Below are 18,304 nucleotides of genomic sequence, written 5' to 3' on the forward strand. Positions count from 1 at the left end.
TATCTACCTCCCCACACTTAAACAATAGCATGTCCTCATCTAAATCCAAGAGAATAGAGTAAAGGTAAAATGGTTGAATCTTATGCAATGCAATCTATTCTAAATGCAACTACCTAAATGAGTCATGCAATTCTAGTTATTATCCACCTATATATAAAGCTTACATGTAGTTAAATTGATTCATATCTTCAAGGAATCATATATGTATAATTAAAGCCAAATCATATTAAAGCACAGTCACAATTGAGTTGAGTTAAGATAGTTCACAACTTGCAAGACAATTAATAATTAAACATGGATATATGAGAATGAGCTATTGAACTCTCATTGGATTTTGTGTTTACTCTCTAATCACTCAGTGTTTGGGGTTAATCACTCTCTTCTTTTCTAGTCATGCTTTCTAAAACTTTGTTTTTCATTTAACCAATCAACAATTATGGAATATAGACATACAAAAATCATGAGGTCTTTTCCCAGGTTGTAATGGGGCTAAGGTAAGGGTAAGGATGTATATATAAGGCTAAGTGAGCTAACAAAATGAATCCTTGATTAGTCTAAGATCTCACCTAACATATATACTCTATATAATTTCAAAATTCTTCACCTAGCTACCCAAATTTTTCCACTTTTGTGTTACATGCTCATGCACCAAAATTTATTTTTGACTTTTGTCCCATGTGCATTGATTCTTTATAATTGCATTGGGGTAATTTTTGTATCCCCTTATTTAAATACTAAAAATATTTTTTTCAATGCACATGGTAATTTAATTGTTTTGATTTCACATGAGCATGCTTCCCAAATTTTTGAAATATCTTATTCAATTTAAATCCCTACTTTGTTTCTATCATCCCATGTTCCCATAAAATTTTCCATTCTTAAATTTTACATAATATCTATCTTAAGCTAACCAAGGATTAAACTTGGGATTTTTATTTTGTTTTTCTGCTTAAGGCTAGTAATGTGGTTATAAAACAGAAGGGGATTAAAAAGCTCAAGGGGGCTAACAAGGATGGCATAAAAGGTAGGTTTATTTGGGACAAGTGAGCACAAATATAAATAATGGCCTCAATCATCTCTTGGTATGTATCTATATTCTATATTGGACATATAGATTAAAACAAAATAAAGATTGCAAGCATAGAAAAGAAGTGCGAAACACACAGGAATGAAATTTATGGTTTGATGTAACCATATAATTAAGCTCAAAACTCACGGGCTGTGTGTTTTCTAGCTCAGAAATCATATATCAGTTATGTATGTCATGCAAGTAGAAATCAAGAGCTTCCATTCAACTCAATGTAAATCTTAGGGTGGCCCTTAAAATCTTAGTGTTCTTCCTTGATGAAATGTTCTTAACTAACTAATATGTAATGCTATATATACAAGGTGTGTGGATTATTTTTATTCTGTTACACTAAAGTTTCTAGTTTACTCTTTTATTTTCAATTAAACCAATTTATCATATGCTAAAAGGGCAAACTATATGATGAGCGGATAATTTATACGCTTTTTGGCATTGTTTTAGGTAGTTTTTAGTATGATCTAGTTACTTTTAGGGATGTTTTCATTAGTTTTTATGCTAAATTCACATTTCTGGACTTTACTATGAGTTTGTGTGTTTTTCTGTGATTTCAGGCATTTTCTGGCTGAAATTGAGGGACCTAAGCAAAACTCTGATAGGAGGCTGACAAAGGACTGCTGATGCTGTTGGAATCTGACCTCCCTGCACTCAAAATAGATTTTCTGGAGCTACAGAACTCCAAATGGTGCGCTCTCAACGGATTTGGAAAGCAGACATCCAGTGCTTTCCATCAATATATAATAGTCCATACTTTATTCGGAATTAAATGATGTAAACTGGCGCTCAACGCCAGTTTCATGCTGCATCCTGGAATCAAACGCCAGAAACACGTCACGAACCAGAGTTGAACGCCAGAAACACGTTACAACTTGGCGTTCAACTCCAATAAAAGCCTCTGCACGTGTAACATTCAAGCTCAGCCCAAGCACACACCAAGTGGGCCCCGGAAGTGGATTTCTGCATCAATTACTTACTTCTGTAAACCATAAGTAGCTAGTTTATTATAAATAGGACATTTTACTATTGTATTTTCATCCTGGATTGTATTTTTGGTCTTGTGAACACGTTTGGGGGATGGCCATTCGGCCATGCCTGAACCTTTCACTTATGTATTTTCAACGGTGGAGTTTCTACACACCATAGATTAAGGGTGTGGAGCTCTGCTGTACCTCAAGTTTTAATGCAATTACTATTATTTTCTATCCAATTCGATTTATTCCTGTTCTAAGATATTCGTTGCACTTCAACATGATGAATGTGATGATCTGTGACACTCATCATCATTCTCACCTATGAACGCGCGTGACTGACAACCACTTCCGTTCTACCTTAGACCGGGCGCATATCTCTTGGATTCCTTAATCAGAATCTTCGTGGTATAAGCTAGAATTGATGGCAGCATTCATGGGAATCTGGAAAGTCTAACCTTGTCTGTGGTATTCCGAGTAGGATTCCGGATTGAATGACTGTGATGAGCTTCAAACTCCTGAAGGCTGGGCGTTAGTGACAGACGCAAAAGAATCATGGGATTCTATTCCAGCCTGATTGAGAACCGACAGATGATTAGCTGTGCTGTGATAGAGCATTTGGAACATTTTCACTGAGAGGATGGGATGTACCCATTGACAACGGTGATGCCGTACATACAGCTTGCCATGGAAAAGAGTAAGAAGGATTGGATGAAAGCTGTAGGAAAGCAGAGATTCAACAGGGACAAGCATCTCCATACGCTTATCTGAAATTCCCACCATTAATTTACATAAGTAGTTCTATCCTTTATTATTTAAGTAAGCATCTCTTTATATTTCCCATAACCAATTATTATCAGCCTGACTGAGATCTACAAGATGACCATAGATTGCTTTATACCAACAATCTCCATGGGATCGACCCTTACTCACGTAAGGTATTACTTGGACGACCCAGTGCACTTGCTGGTTAGTTGTGCGGAGTTGTGACTAAGTGTAATTCACGTGTGAGAGCTACCAAATTATTGGAGCCATTATTGATGATCACAATTCCGCTTACCAAGTTTTTGGCGCCGTTGCCGGGGATTGTTCGAGTATAGACAACTAACGGTTCATCTTGTTGCTCAGATTAGGTAATTTTCTTTTTGTTTTAATTTCAAAAAAAAAAATTTTCAAAAATCTTTCAAAAATTTCTCACCTGTTTTCGAAAATTATTCTAAATTTTTTAGAATGAATTCTAGAGTTTCACAAGTAACATGTTGATGCCTGGTTGGCTGTAAAGCCATATCCAAACCACCTTAGATTGAGGTCTCCACTTGTCAACAGGTCGGGTATGTATATGGAGTTGGATGAAATATCAGCTGTTGCATGCCTGATTTATATCTTCTAAAGCTGGTTGGCTATTAAGCCATGCCCAACCCTTGGATTGGGGCTTTAGACAAATATTGAAAGATTCCTGGAATTCTTATTAAAAATTTTGAATTTCTTATTTTCTTTTTTTTCCTAAATGTTTTTCGAAAAAAAATCAAAAGAAAATACAAAAAAATCATAAAATCATAAAAACAAAAAATATTTTGTGTTTCTTGTTTGAGTCTTGAGTCAATTTTTAAGTTTGGTGTCAATTGCATGTTTTTAAAATTTATGCATTATTTTTTCGAAAATTCCATGCATTCATAGTGTTCTTCATGATCTTCAAGTTGTTCTTGGTAAGTCTTCTTGTTTGATCTTGATGATTTCTTGTTGTGTGTCTTTTATTGTTTTTCATATGCATTTTTGCATTCATAGTGTCCATGCATTAAAGATTTCTAAGTTTGGTGTCTTGCATATTTTCTTTGCATAAAAAAAATTTTCAAAAATATATTCTTGATGTTCGTCATGATCTTCAAAGTGTTCTTGGTGTTCATCTTGACATTCATAGTGTTCTTGCATGCATTAAGTGTTTTGATCCAAAATTTTTCATGTTTTGGGTCATATTTGTGTTTTTCTCTCTCCTCATTAAAAATTCAAAAATAAAAAATATCTTTTCCTTATTTCTCTCCTAATTTTCGAAAATTTGAGTTGACTTAGTCAAAAATTTTTAAAATTAGTTGTTTCTCATAAGTCAAGTCAAATTTTCAATTTTAAAAATCCTATCTTTTCAAAATTTTTTTCAAAAAATCAAATCTTTTTCATTTTTATCTTATTAATTTCGAAAATTTTAAAATTATTTTCAAAATCTCTTTCTTAATTTTATTTCAAATTTTTGAAATTACACTAACAATTAATGTGATTGATTCAAAAAATTTGAAGTTTGTTACTTTCTTGTTAAGAAAGGTTCAATCTTTAAATTCTAGAATCATATCTTAGTTTCTTGTTAGTCAAGTAATTAATCTTAATTTTAAAAATTAAATCTTTTCTAACCATATCTTTTTAATCATATCTTTTTATCTTATCTTTTATATCATATCTTTTTCAAAATTTTATCTTTTTTCAAAAATTTGATTTTAAAATATCTTTTCTAACTTCTTATCTTCTTATCTTCTTATATTTTCAAATTTGATTTTCAAATTTTTTTTCAACTAACTATTTGACTTTTTGTTTGTTTCTTATCTTTTTTAAAACCACCTAACAACTTTTCTCTCTAATTTTCGAAAATACCTCCCTTTTTTCAAAAATTCTTTATTTAATTAATTAATTGTTTTAAATTTTAATTTTAATTTTATTTCTTATCTTTATTTTTCGAAAATCATTTAACTCTTTTTTGAAATTTATTTTCAAAAATTTCTCCTTCTCTCATATTATTCTATTTATTTATTCATTCACTAACACTTCTCTTCACCTCTCTTCATCTCAATTCACTACCCCTATCCTTACCCTTCTGTTTGGATTCTCCTTTCTTTATTCCCTTTCTTCTTCTACTAACAATAAGGAACCTCTTTACCGTGACATAGAGGATTCCTCTTTCTTTTCTTGTTCTCTTCTTCCCTATATGAGCAGGAACAAGGAAAAAGGCATTCTTGTTGAAGCTGACCCTGAACCTGAAAGGACTCTGAAGAGGAAATTAAGAGAAGCTAAATTACAACAATCCAGAGACAACCTTACTGAAATTTTCGAACAGGAAAAAGACATGGCAGCCGAACCTAACAACAATAATGCAAGGAGGATGCTTGGTGATTATACTACACCTACTTCCAAGTTTGATGGAAGAAGCATCTCAATCCCTACCATTGGGGCAAAGAATTTTGAGCTGAAACCTCAACTAGTTGCTCTAATGCAACAAAACTGCAAGTTTTATGGACTTCCATCAGAAGATCCCTATCAGTTTTTAACTGAGTTCTTGCAGATCTGTGAGACTGTAAAGACGAATGGAGTAGATCCTGAAGTCTATAGGCTCATGCTTTTCCCTTTTGCTGTAAGAGATAGAGCTAGAACATGGTTGGATTCATAACCTAAAGATAGCCTGGACTCCTGGGATAAGCTGGTCACGACCTTCTTGGCTAAGTTCTTTCCTCCTCAAAAGCTGAGCAAGCTTAGAGTGGATGTTCAGACCTTCAAACAAAAAGATGGTGAATCCCTCTATGAAGCTTGGGAAAGATATAAACAGATGACAAAAAGATGTCCTTCTGACATGTTTTCAGAATGGACCATGATAGATATATTCTATTATGGTCTATCTGAGTTCTCTAAGATGTCATTGGACCATTCTGCAGGTGGATCCATTCACCTAAAGAAAACGCCTGCAGAAGCTCAAGAACTTATTGACATGGTTGCAAATAACCAGTTCATGTACACTTCTGAGAGGAATTCTGTGAATAATGGGATGCCTCAAAGGAACGGAGTTCTTGAAATTGATGCTCTGAATGCCATATTGGCTCAGAACAAAGTTTTGACTCAGCAAGTCAACATGATTTCTCAAAGTCTGAATGGATGGCAAAATGCATCCAACAGTACTAAAGAGGCATCTTCTGAAGAAGAAGCTTATGATCCTGAGAACCCTGCAATGGCAGAGGTAAATTACATAGTAGACCTTATGGAAACACCTATAATTCATCATGGAGAAATCATTCGAATTTCTCATGGAAGGATCAACAAAAGCCTCAACAAGGCTTTAATAATGGTGGAAGAAATAGACTCAGCAATATCAAGCCTTATCCATCATCTTCTCAGCAACAGACAGAGAATTATGAACAGAATACCTCTAACTTAGCAAATTTAGTCTCTGATCTGTCTAAAGCCACTTTAAGTTTCATGAATAAAACAAGGTCCTCCATCAGAAATCTAGAGGCACAAGTGGGCTAGCTGAGTAAGAAAATCACTGAAACCCCTCCTAGTACTCTCCCAAGCAATACTGAAGAAAATCCAAAAAGAGAGTGCAAGGCCATTGATATAATCAATATGGCCGAACCTAGAGAGGAAGGAGAGGACGTGAATCCCAATGAGGAAGACCTCATGGGACGTCCCTCAAGCAAGAAGGAGTTCCCTATTGAGGATCTAAAGGAATCTGAGGCTCATATAGAGACAATAGAGATTCCATTAAATCTCCTTCTGCCATTCATGAGCTCTGAAAACTATTCTTCCTCTGAAGAGGATGAAGATGTAACTGGAGAGCAAGTTGCTCAATATCTAGGAGCCATCATGAAGCTAAATGCCAAGTTATTTGGTAATGAGAGGAAGCATGAACAACTTCTTTCAATGCAGAGTCAAATAGAGCCCCCACAGTCAAACTCTAAGTTTGGTGTTGGGAGGCCACAACCAAACTCTAAGTTTGGTGTTGAACCCCCACATTCAAACTCTAAGTTTGGTGTTGGGAGGTCCCAACAATGCTCTGAACATCTGTGAAGCTCCATGAGAGCTCACTGTCAAGCTATTGACATTAAAGAAGCGCTTATTGGGAGGCAACCCAATTTTTATTTATCTAATTTTATTTTATTTTCATTGTTCTTTTATGTTTTATTAGGTTCATAATCATGTGGAGTCACGAAAAAAATACTAAAATTAAAAAATAGAATAAGAAATAGCAGAAGAAAAATCACACCCTAGAGGAAGGACTTACTGGCGTTTAAACGCCAGTAAGGAGCATCTGGCTGGTGTTCAACGCCAGAACCGAGCATGGATCTGACGCTGAATGCCAGAAACAAGCATGGACCTAGCGTTCAACGCCAGAAACATGCTGCACATGGGCGTTGAACGCCCAGAATAAGCATCACTTCGGCGTTTAAACGCTAGAATTGTATGCAAAGGCATTCTACATGCCTAATTGGTGCAGGGATGTAAATCCTTGACACCTCAAGATCTATGAATCCCACAGGATCATCTCAGGATCTGTGGACCCCACAGGATCCCCACCTACCTCACCCTCTCCCTCTCCATTCACGGTCATCCCTTCTGTTTTCCACTCACCATTTCCCCATACACCCCACCTACCTTCAAAATTCAAATTCTCTTTCCCACCCAATCCCACCCATATAGCCGAATACACACATCCCTCCATCTCCTCTATATCTTCTTCTTATTCTTCATCTTTTCTTTCTTCTCTTGCTCGAGGGCGAGCAATTTTCTAAGTTTGGTGTGGTAAAAGCATAGCTTTTTTGCTTTTCCATAACCATTGATGGCACCTAAGGCCAGAGAATCCTCAAAAAAAAAAGAGAAAAGGGAAGATAAAAGCTTCCACCTCTGAGTCATGGGAGATGGAAAGACTTATCTAAAGGGTTTATAGCTCAGTGGTAGAACATTTGACTGCAAATCAAGAGATCCCTGAGATACCTCAAGGGATAAATTGTTCTCCACACAACTATTGGGAGCAAATAAGGATAAGAGCACTAAAATCACTAGGGATCAAGCAACAGAGGCAAGGAAGAGACATAAAGGAGCCCAAAAAGCACCATTGGTCCTTCAAAAAGGCGCCACCCTCACTAAGGTGGACTCATTCCTTTACTTCCTTGTTCTTAATTCTTTGTTTTTCGATTTTTATGCTTCATTTTTATCTATGTTTTGTGTCTCTACTTCATGATCATTAGTAGTTAGTAACTATGTCTTAAAGCTATGAATAATTCCATTAATCCTTCACCTCTCTTAAATGAAAATTGTTTTTAATTCAAAAGAACAAGAAGTACATAAATTTCGAAAATTGTCCTTGAATTTAGCTTAATTATATTGATGTGGTGACAAAACTTTTTGTTTTCTGAATGAATGCTTGAACAGTGCATAATTTTAATCTTGTTGTTTATGAATGTTAAAATTGTTGGCTCTTGAAAGAACGATGAACAAAGAGAATGTTATTGACAATCTGAAAAATCATGAAAATTGATTCTTGAAGCAAGAAAAAGCAGTGAAAAAGCAAAAGCTTGCAGAAAAAAATTTGCGAAAAAAAAGAAAAAGAAAAAACAAGCAGAAAAAGCCAATAGCCCTTAAAATCAAAAGGCGAGGGTAAAAAGGATCCAAGGCTTTGAGTATCAATGGATAGGAGGGCCCAAGGAAATAAATCCAGGCCTAGACGGCTAAATCAAGCTGTCCCTAACCATGTGCTTCTGTCATGCAGGTCCAAGTGAAAAGCTTGAGACTGAGTGGTTAAAGTCGTGATCCAAAGCAAAAAGAATGTGCTTAAGAGCTCTGGACACCTCTAACTGGGGACTTTAGCAAAGTTGAGTCACAATCTGAAAAGGTTCACCTAGTTATGTGTCTGTGGTATTTATGTATCCGGTGGTAATACTGGAAAACAAAATGCTTAGGGCCACGGCCAAGACTCATAAAAGTAGCTATGTTCAAGAATCAACACACTTAACTAGGAGAATCAATAACACTATCCGAAATTCTAAGTTCCTAGAGAAGCCAATCATTCTAAACTTCAAAGGAAAAAGTGAGATGCCAAAACTATTCAGAAGCAAAAAGCTACAAGTCCGCTCATCTAATTAGAATTAATATTCATTGATAATTTGGGATTTATAGTATATTCTCTTCTTCTTATCCTAATTGATTTTCAGTTGCTTGGGGACAAGCAACAATTTAAGTTTGGTGTTGTGATGAGCGAATAATTTATACGCTTTTTGGCATTGTTTTTAGGGAGTTTTTAGTATGATCTAGTTACTTTTAGGGATGTTTTCATTAGTTTTTATGCTAAATTCACATTTTTAGACTTTACTATGAGTTTGTGTGTTTTTCTGTGATTTCAGGCATTTTCTGGCTAAAATTGAGGGACCTGAGCAAAACTCTGATAGGAGGCTGACAAAGGACTGCTGATGCTGTTGGAATCTAACCTCCCTGCACTCAAAATGGATTTTCTGGAGCTACAGAACTCCAAATGGCGCGCTCTCAACGGAGTTAGAAAGTAGACATCCAGAGATTTCCAGCAATATATAATATTCCATACTTTATTCGGAATTAAATGACGTAAACTGGCGCTCAACGCCAGTTCCATGCTGCATCCTGGAGTCAAACGCCAGAAACACGTCACGAACCAGAGTTGAATGCCAGAAACACGTTACAACTTGGCGTTCAACTCCAATAAAAGCCTCTGCACGTGTAACATTCAAGCTCAGCCCAAGCACACACCAAGTGGGCCCCAGAAGTGGATTTCTACATCAATTACTTACTTTTGTAAACCCTAAGTAGCTAGTTTATTATAAATAGGACATTTTACTATTGTATTTTCATCCTGGATTGTATTTTTGGTCTTGTGATCACATTTGGGGGCTGGCCATTCGGCCATGCCTGAACCTTTCACTTATGTATTTTCAACGGTGGAGTTTCTACACACCATAGATTAAGGGTGTGGAGCTCTGCTTTACCTCAAGTTTTAATGCAATTACTATTATTTTCTATCCAATTCGATTTATTCCTGTTCTAAGATATTCGTTTCACTTCAACATGATGAATGTGATGATCCGTGACACTCATCATCATTCTCACCTATGAATGCGCGTGACTGACAACCACTTCCGTTCTACCTTAGACCGGGCGCATATCTCTTGGATTCCTTAATCAGAATCTTCGTGGTATAAGCTAGAATTGATGGCGGCATTCATGGGAATCCGGAAAGTCTAACCTTGTCTGTGGTATTCTGAGTAGGATTCCGGGATTGAATGACTGTGACGAGCTTCAAACTTCTAAAGGCTGGGCGTTAGTGACAGACGCAAAAGAATCACTGGATTCTATTCTAGCTTGATTGAGAACCGACAGATGATTAGACGTGCTGTGACAGAGCATTTTCACTAAGAGGATTGGATGTAGCCATTGACAACGGTGATGCCCTACATACAGCTTGCCATGGAAAGGAATAAGAAGGATTGGATGAAAGCAATAGGAAAGCAGAGATTTAACAGGGACAAGAATCTCTATACGCTTATCTGAAATTTCCACCATTAATTTACGTAAGTAGTTCTATCCTTTATTATTTAAGCAAGTATCTCTTTATTTTTTCCATAACCAATTATTATCAGCCTGACTGAGATCTACAAGATGACCATAGATTGCTTCATACTAACAATCTCCATGGAATCGACCCTTACTCACGTAAGGTATTACTTGGACGACCCAGTGCACTTGCTGGTTAGTTGTTCGGAGTTGTGACTAAGTGTAATTCACGTTTGAGAGCTACCAAATTATTGGAGCCATTGTTGGTGATCACAATTCCGCCTACCACTATACTAATTAATCCACTTAATATATAACTAGTAAGCTAAAACTGCAAATTAAGCTAAAATATCTAGATATATACAGCCCAAAGTGCAGAATGCAAAAATACAGCAAAAGCAAAAAGAGAAAAATGTGCAAATAAAATACAGAAAATAAACAAAATAAGATAGAAGAATCTTATAGTGGTCCACCAAAAAATATGCTAGAGATGGCAACCTTCCCACACATAATTAATAGCATCGTCCTCGATGCTCACTCAAACTGGGTGTGAAGAAGTGTCATCCCCGGAAGGATGGGCTGGGGGTGTCTTTGTGAGTTGAACGGGGTCTGTCTGCTGAAGGGGAGGCTCAGTCTGTTGAGGGATCTCTGGGTCAGCTAGCTGTATCGGATGGGGCTCCTCATGGCGTGGTGTAGCCTGCTCAGGTGCTGCTTGCGCAGCCTGGGTATGTGCATCCTCCTCATGATCGCTCGCCTCCTCCTCAGATGTCTCTGATGGTGTGTCGGGCTCGGAGGAGATGTCGCCACCGGATCGGATCATTAACTTGAGGTGCTCATAGCGTCGCTTGTGGCCACACTCAGACCTCTCAAACTGCTGTTGGTGGCGGCGCTTCATCTGGTCTAAGCGGTCAAAGAGTTGGTGCACCAGAAGATAAACGGGCTCAGGGGCAGGTGGGAATGTAGTGGATGGAGCTGGGGCAGTGGATGCTGAAGGGGCAGCTGAAGATGTAGCTGCCTCAACAGAGTCAGTGAGAAAAGGAGGTTGGTAGCCTAGAGCCTGAAACTTCCTACTGTGAGGAATGATCTTCCAGTAGTCTGTGGCGGAAGGCTTTTCATCAGTAATTTCCCAAGGTACCTCAGCTCGGCGACCCAACTGAGTAATCAGGAATGGAAATGGGAGGGTGCCTCTGACATGGACCCTGACCATGTAATGCCGGATGAAGCGGGGCAGATATAGGTCCTTACCCTTCATCACACACCAGATGAGGGTAATCATAGCAGCTGGCACCTCTGTCTCATGAGTGCTCGGCATTACGTAGTTACTCAGAATCTGCTGCCAAAGTCGAGCCTCATCATTCAGATATATTAACCTGATTCCCTTAGGTACCACTGTGCTTTTTCCCATGACCCATGGAACAGTAGGGTCAAGAGCTATAGCCTGTTTTATTGCATCCCAGTCAAATCTCATGAATCTCATATCCTCTTCAGCCCTCTGGTAACCGTTTGGCTGATCTGATTTAGGTGGAAGCTAGAGGATGTCTTCTATGGCTTCCTCAGTAACCAGAATTTGTTTGCCTCTGAGCTGTACTGCATCCAAGGATGATTTAAAGTAGTTACAGTAGAATTCTCGGACCCAGGATGAGTTGATCTCAGTCAAGTTTCTCTCCAGGAAGAAGCAGCCTCTCTATTTAATTTGGTCTGAAGTGTATTGCCTGAGTTCTTCTGAAATTTTGAGTGTCCTTTCCAGGTATAGGTTCCTGAATATGGAAAAAACTGGGTACCACAGCTCACAGTATTTGTTTGCAAATTTTATTGGGTCAGTGATGAGCGGATAATTTATACGCTTTTTGGCATTGTTTTTAGGTAGTTTTTAGTAAGATCTAGCTACTTTTAGAGATGTTTTTATTAGTTTTTATGCAAAATTCACATTTCTAGACTTTACTATGAGTTTGTGTATTTTTTTTTGTGATTTCAGGTATTTTCTGGCTAAAACTGAGGGACCTGAGCAAAAATCTGATAGGAGGCTGACAAAGGACTGCTGATGCTGTTGGATTCTGACCTCCCTGCACTCGAGATGAAATTTCTGGAGATATAGAACTCTCAATGGCACGCTCTTATATGCGTTGGAAAGTAGACATCCAGGGCTTTCCAGCAATATATAATAGTTCATACTTTATTCGAGTTTAGACGACGCAAACTGGCGTTCAACGCCAGTTCCATGCTACATTCTGGAGTAAAACGCTAGAAACATGTCACAAACCATAGTTAAATGCCAAAAATACGTTACAACTTGGCGTTTAACCCCAAGAGAAGCCTCTGCACGTGTAAAGCTCAAGCTCAGCCCAAGCACACACCAAAGTGGGCCCCGGAAGTGGATTTCTGCACTTAGACTTATTTCTGTAAACCCCAGTAGCTAGTTTAGTATAAATCGAACTTTTTACTATTGTACTAGGCATCTTTTGACCACATCTTTGGTCTCAGTTTTAATCAATTGTTCATCTTTGGATTACCTTTTGATCCTTTGATCACACTTTGGGGGCTGGCCATTCGGCCATGCCTGGACCATCACTTATGTATTTTCAACAGTGGAGTTTCTACACACCATAGATTAAGGTGTGGAGCTCTACTGTTCATCGAGTATTAATGCAATTACTACTGTTTTCTATTCAATTCATGCTTATTCTTATTCTAAGATATTTACTGTACTTTAACATGATGAATGTGATGATTCGTGACACTCATCATCATTCTCACCTATGAACGCGTGACTGACAACCACTTCTGTTCTACCTTAGAACGAGCGTGTATCTCTTAGCCTCCAATCCGAAAGATCGGAGTCTTCGTGGTATAAGCTAGAATCCATTGGCGGCATTTTTGAGAATCCGGAAAGTCTAAACCTTGTCTGTGGTATTTCGAGTAGGATTCAGGGATTGAATGACTGTGACGAGCTTTAAACTCGCGAGTGTTGGGCGTAGTGACAAATGCAAAAGAATCACTGGATTCTACTCCGACATGATCGAGAACCAACAGATGATTAGCCGTGCTGTGACAGAGCATTTGGACCATTTTCACTGAGAGGATGGGAAGTAGCCATTGACAACGGTGACGCCCTACATACAGCTTGCCATGGAAAGGAGTAAGAATGATTGGAGGAAGGAAGTAGGAAAGTAGAGATTCAGAAGGGACAAAGCATCTCCATACACTTATCTGAAATTTCCTCCAATGAATTACATAACTATCTCTACCTTTATTTTCTGTTTATTTATCCTTATTTTTGAAAACCATTATAACCATTTGAATCCGCCTAATTAAGATTTACAAGATGACCATGGCTTGCTTCATACCAACAATCTCCGTGGGATCGACCCTTACTCACGTAAGATATTACTTGGACGACCCAGTGCACTTGCTGGTTAGTTGTGCGAAGTTGTGACAAAGTGTGATTCACGTTTCAGAGCTCCAAGTCTATTGGTGCCATTGTTGATGATCACAATTTCGTGCACCAAGTTTTTGGCGCCGTTGTCGGGGATTGTTCGAGTTTGGACAACCGACGGTTCATCTTGTTGCTCAGATTAGGTAATTTTCTTATTTTGTTTTCTAAAAAGTTTTCAAAAATTTTTCAAAAAATTTTTTCTTTGTTTTCGTTTTTCAAAATAAATAATTTTCGAAAAATCCAAAAAAATTAATAAAATCATAAAAATTAAAAATATTTTGTGTTTCTTGTTTGAGTCTAGTGTCAAATTTTAAGTTTGGTGTGAATTGCATGTTTTAAAAACTTTTGTTTTTTTTTCGAAAATTCATGTATGTGCTCTTCATGATCTTCAAGTTGTTCTTGATAAGTCTTCTTGTTTGATCTTTAAATTTTCTTGTTTTGTGTCTTTTGTTGTTTTTCTTATGCATTTTTGCATTCATAGAGTCTAAACATTAAAAATTTCTAAGTTTAGTGTCTTGATGTTTTTCCTTTTCTTGAAAATTTTTTAAAAATAAGTCTTGATGTTCATCTTGATCTTCAAAGTGTTCTTGGTGTTCATCTTGACATTCATAGTGTTCTTGCATGCATCATTGGTTTTGATCCAAAATTTTTATGTTTTGGGTCATATTTGTGTTTTTCTCTCTCTTCATAAAATATTTGAAAAATTAAAAAATATCTTCCTTGTTTTACTCAAAAATTCAAAATCTTTGGGTTGACTTAGTCAAAATTTTTAAAATTAGTTGTTTCTTGTTAGTTAAGTCAAGATTTCAATTTTTAAAAATCCTATCTTTTCAAAATCTTTTTCAAAAATCAAATCTTTTTTATTTTTTTATTATTTTCGAAAATTTAAAAATAATTTTCAAAATCTTTTTCTTATCTTTATTTCAAAATGTCGAAAACTTTACTAACAATTAATGTGATTGATTCAAAAATTTGAAGTTTGTTACTTTCTTGTTAAGAAAGGTTCAATCTTTAAATTCTAGAATCATATCTTTTAGTTTCTTGTTAGTCAAGTAATCAAATTTTAATTTTAAAAATCAAATCTTTTCCAAAATATCTTTTTCAATCATATCTTTTCAAAATATCTTTTTTCAAATCATATCTTTTTCAAAATCAATTTCAAAAATCTTTTCTAACTTCTTATCTTTTCAAAATTGATTTTCAAATCTTTTTCAACTAACTAATTGACTTTTTGTTTGTTTCTTATCTTTTTCAAAACCACCTAACTACTTTTCTCTCTCTAATTTTCGAAAATTCCCTCCTCTTTTTCAAAATTCTTTTAATTAACTAATTGTTTCAAATTTTAATTTTAATTTTATTTCTTCTTTTAATTTTCGAAAATCACTAACCATTTTTCAAAAACAATTTTCGAAATTCTCTCCCTCTCATCTTCTTCCATTTATTTATTCATTTACTAATACTTCTTTTCATCTCAAAAATTCGAACCCTCTTCTCTCCTCTGTGTTCGAATTTTTCTTCTCTTTCCTCTATTATCCTTTTTTTCTACTCACATAAAGGAATCTCTATACTGTGACATAGAGGATTCCTCTTCTCTCTTTATTTTCTTCTCTTTCATATGAGCAGGAACAAGGAAAAATGCATTCTTGTTGAGGCTGATCCTGAACCTGAAAGGACCATGAAGAGAAAGCTAAGAGCAGCTAAAGCATAGTACTCTGAAGAGGACCTAACTGAAATTTTCGAACAGGAAAAGGATATGGCAGCCGAACCCAACAACAACAATGTAAGGAAGATGCTCAGTGACTTTACTGCACCAAATTCCAACTTACATGGAAGAAGCATCTCAATCCCTGCTATTGGAGCAAACAACTTTGAGCTAAAGCCTCAGTTAGTTTCTCTGATGCAACATAATTGCAAGTTTCATGGACTTCCAACAGAAGATCATTTTCAGTTCTTAACTGAATTCTTGCAGATCTGTGATACTGTTAAGACCAATGGGATTGATCCCGAGGTTTACAGGCTTATGCTTTTCCCTTTTGCTGTAAGAGACAAAGCTAGAGTATGGTTGGACTCTCAACCTAAAGATAGCCTGAACTTTTGGGATAAGCTGGTCATGACTTTCTTGGCCAAGTTCTTTCCTCCTCAAAATCTAAGTAAGATTAGAGTGGATGTTCAAACCTTCAGACAGAAAGAAGGTGAATCCCTCTATGAAGCTTGGGAGAGATACAAGCAACTGACCAAAAAGTGTCCTTCTGACATGCTTTCAGAATGGACCATCCTGGATATATTCTATGATGGTCTGTCTGAATTATCTAAGAAGTCAATGGACCACTCTGCAGGTGGATCCATTCACCTAAAGAAAATGCTTGCAGAAGCTCAGGAACTCATTGACATGGTTGCAAATAACCAATTCATGTACACCTCTGAGAGGAATCCTGTGAGTAATAGGACGCTTCAGAAGAGGGGAGTTCTTGAAATTGATGCTTTGAATGCCATATTGGCTCAGAACAAAATGTTGACTCAGCAAGTCAACATGATTTCTCAGAGTCTGAATGGATGGCAAAATGCATCCAACAGTACTAAAGATGCATCTTCTGGAGAAGAAGCTTATGATCCTGAAAACCCTGCAATAGCATAGGTAAATTACATGGGTGAACCCTATGGGAACACATATAATTCCTCATGGAGAAACGATCCAAATTTCTCATGGAAGGATCAACAAAGGCCCCAACAAGGCTTTAATAATGGTGGAAGAAACAGGCTTAGCAATAGCAAGCCTTTTCCATTATCTTCTTAGCAACAGACAGAGAATTCTGAGCAGGGCCCTTCTAGCTTAGCAAACATAGTCTCTGATCTATCTAAGGCAACTTTAAGTTTCATGAGTGAAACAAGGTCCTCCATTAGAAATTTGGAGGCACAAGTGGGCTAGCTGAGTAAGAAAATCACTAAAACCCTTCCTAGTACTCTCCCAAGCAATACAGAAGAGAATCCAAAAGAGAGTGCAAGGCCATTGACATAATCACAATGGACGAATCCAAAGAGGAAAAGAAGGACGTGAATCCCAATGAGGAATACCTTCTGGGACGTCCTCTGAACAAAAAGGAGTTCCCTATTGAGGACCTAAAGGAATTTGAGGCTCATATAGAGACCATAGAGATTCCATTGAACCTCCTTTTACCATTCATGGGCTTTGAGAACTATTCTTCCTCTGAAGAGGATGAAGATGTAACTGAAGAGAAAGTTGCTCAATATATAGGAGCCATCATGAAGCTGAATGCCAAGTTGTTTGGTAATGAGACTTGGGAAGGTGAATCTCCCTTATTCATTAGTAAACTAGATACATGGGTTCAGCAAACTTTACTAAAAAAAAAACAAGATCCTGGTAAATTCTTAATACTCTATACCATAAGTACCATGACCTTTGAGAAGGCTCTGTGTGACCTGGGGTCAGGTATAAATCTTATGCCACTCTCCGTAATGGAGAAATTGGGGATCTTTGAGGTACAAGCTGCAAGAATCTCGTTAGAGATGGTAGACAAGTAAACAAAACAAGCTTATGGGTTGGTAGAGGACGTGTTGGTAAAGATTAAAGGCCTTTACATCCCTGCTGATTTCATAATCTTAGACACTGGGAAGGATGAGAATGAATCCATCATTCTTTGAAGACCTTTCCTAGCTATAGCAGGAGCTGTGATTGATGTTGACAGAGGAGAGTTAGTCCTTCAATTGAATGGGGACTACCTTGTGTTTAAAGCTCAAGGTTATCCTTCTGTAAACATGGAAAAGAGGCACGATAAGCTTCTCTTAATACAGAGTCAAACAAAGCCGGCCACAATCAAACTCTAAGTTTGGTGTTGGGAGGCCACAATCAAACTCTAAGTTTGGTGTTGAACCCCCACATTCAAACTCTAAGTTTGGTGTTAGGAGGTCCCAACAATGCTCTAAACATCTGTGAAGCTCCATGAGAACTCACTGTCAAGCTATTGACATTAAAGAAGCGCTTATTGGGAGGCAACCCAATTTTTATTTATCTATATTTCTATTGTTCTTTTATGTTTTATTAGGTTTATGATCATGTGGAGTTAAAAAACAATTGCAACAATTAAAAATAGAATAAAAAATAGCAAAAGAAAAAGCACACCCTGGAGGAAGAGCTTACTGGCGTTTAAACACCAGTAAGGAGCATCTGGCTGGCGTTTAATGCCAGAACAGAGCATGAAGATGGCGTTAAATGCCAGAAACAAGCAGCAGTCTGGCATTCAAACGCCAGAATTGCACCATGGGGAAAGCTGGCGTTAAATGCCAAAAACAAGCAGCAAAGTGGCGCTTAACGCCAGAAACAAGCATAGAGCTGGCGTTTAACCCCAGAAACAAGCATTAGTCTGGTGTTAAACGCCAGGATTGCATATAGAGGGCGTTTTACACGCCCAAAGGGTGCAGGGATGAGAAATCCTTGACACCTCAGGATCTGTGGACCCCACAGGATCCCCACCT

The 18,304-nt window shown here is 37.2% G+C and overlaps 1 non-coding gene across 1 annotated transcript; it reads right to left on the reverse strand.

The window, feature by feature from the left end:
* Positions 1-15,965: 15,965 nt before the first annotated feature.
* Positions 15,966-16,072, reverse strand: LOC112700117 (small nucleolar RNA R71). The gene has a single exon (XR_003153036.1). It is a non-coding gene; the product is annotated as a small nucleolar RNA R71 (small nucleolar RNA).
* Between the last annotated feature and the right edge of the window lie 2,232 nt (positions 16,073-18,304).

This window comes from Arachis hypogaea, chromosome 6 (genome assembly GCF_003086295.3).
Source record: "Arachis hypogaea cultivar Tifrunner chromosome 6, arahy.Tifrunner.gnm2.J5K5, whole genome shotgun sequence".
Taxonomy (NCBI): Eukaryota; Viridiplantae; Streptophyta; class Magnoliopsida; order Fabales; family Fabaceae; genus Arachis; species Arachis hypogaea.